This window comes from Cuculus canorus, chromosome 1 (genome assembly GCF_017976375.1).
Source record: "Cuculus canorus isolate bCucCan1 chromosome 1, bCucCan1.pri, whole genome shotgun sequence".
In the NCBI taxonomy this organism is placed as follows: domain Eukaryota; kingdom Metazoa; phylum Chordata; class Aves; order Cuculiformes; family Cuculidae; genus Cuculus; species Cuculus canorus.
In genome coordinates this window covers 152,460,582-152,462,694 of record NC_071401.1, presented here as the reverse complement: position 1 = coordinate 152,462,694, position 2,113 = coordinate 152,460,582, and positions in this window count along the sequence as shown.

Below are 2,113 nucleotides of genomic sequence, written 5' to 3'. Positions count from 1 at the left end.
GTCTCAGCTTAATAAAAGCATTTAATTTTGATCATAATAAAATATTTTGTTTTTCTGTTGAACTTTCAATTATGTCTTTCAATTATTTTTTCAACGAAATATTCTTGTTTTTAAATAAAGAAGTAACCTCAAATGTAGAAAAACAACTTAAAAACATTTGGAACAGCACATTTCAAGAATTTGAAGAATTCTCATAATTTTTCTTGAATGAATTGCGAATTCAAACAGCCATTGCCTGGTGGTGTAGTGCTCTGTGCATGTAGAGTAAATGCATGTGTCTCCTACTGACCCAGTTTCATGGTCTTCTAGATGCAACTGGAAAATCAGCTGTTTGCCAAAAGAGAACCCCACTCAGGAAAAGTTATATTATGTATGTTTTTCCTAAGGCTGCTATCTGTCCTGATGAACAGGAGGCATAGTTAACTACCTACTCATATTATATTTTCCAATCTACTTTTTTTCTAAGGCTTTTCCTCTATTTCTATAGCTATGATTCTCAAATCTGGCAGTTCAAATTGTGAGGCATACTGGAAAGAAGTTATTGCATATATACAGATAATTTATGTGGAACTAAAGAAATTCTGTATTGCATGCACAAGAGGGCTTTATTTATCTGAGATGGACACAGATTTCAGCGTGTACTCTGAAGTGCTTGACAGCCTTACCTTTCTGTAAAATTGCATTGATTTCTGCAGGAAAAAAAAAAAACCAGAAACATTACTGTGTCATAAAGTTCCCAGCTTGTTCTGACACCCTTCATGGATTGTAATCAGTCAACAGCTTTCTCATGATAGGCTTTGCAAACAGCCTTGGGAAACAGTGCTTTAGTTACCAGTAATTAACTCAATGCTCAGGCTGACTGAGATAGTAGTAGGTGATCACTGCTTGAAACATTTCTGCCTCGCAGAGCCAGGCAGGAGAAGGCAGTGTGTCCTTTGGGACATCACACTGGGACTGCAACAGCCCAGGTGGGGAAGTGAAAATTGTCTTATATCCCTGTCTTCCACTTTAAGTCGAGTTATCCCCATGGTGAGAAGATGTCACAGAATGAGAAGTGATAGTCTCATCCGTGTGAGTTCTACGCAAAGATTCTCCTGCAGTTACTTTAAATAGTAAAATACATTATTTACAAACTAAGAATAACCTTGGTTTTTTTACGTCTATGGGCTTCTGCAGCCTTGCGTGTAAAAGAATTACAGAAATATTTAAAAAAAGAGCCAGTAAATGAAAATCACTTAAAAGCCGGTCACTAAAGCCAACCCCCCTCTCCCCCCTTTTTCATGTAACTCATTCTAGAAAGCACAAGACAACCTAAGAGTTGTCCAGTCTTCTTTAAACTTGAAACTTCCTGGGGTTTAAATATGCATTTTTAAAAGAAATTAATAATTGGATAAATGGCAATCCTTCATTCTTTTTTTCTGTTGAATACCCCAAACCCTACTTGTCCCACAAAATGAAGGAAGTGAACTGGTCCTGATCTAGGCCCTGCTGGACCAAACAGCCTCCTGCCTGCCAAGACCTTAAGTATTATTTCAGGGTAAGCTGGGAACTGGGGTGGTTTGTATTATCAAATTTCTCTATAGGTCCTGAAGAGGAATGGCAGGAGGATATGAAGATGTATCCTCAGAGCCACATAAAGATAGTCCCTGAAGGAAAATAATCTCTGTATTGACAGCAAAGTGAGAGCAGCAGACAAAAAAGTCTTGATAGAGAACAAGATACTGGGCGGGAGTGAGATCGATTAGCAGACCAGTCTGGGAAAGGTTATCCTTGCAACCTGTGTTGTTAACACATCATCTTCATTAGTACTAAAATCCAGGTCAAACTCCATGAAGAGAGAGTAAAAGAGAGATTGTACTGTAGTGATTCATTAGTTCTGCTTACAAAACCTGGGGAAAATGTCACTTCCAAATTTAGATAATACATCAAAATTTCAACTTCTGCCAGGGAGAGTCGTGTCAGACCGGCCAGATGGCAGAATGGCAGAACAAGCAAACAGTCCACTGAGGCCCTGCAAAATCTTGGGAGAGCACAAGATATCTGTGTACAGATTACAGAAGGAAAAATATCACCTGCAGGCACACAAAGGAGATGTTGATCCACTTATGCAAGA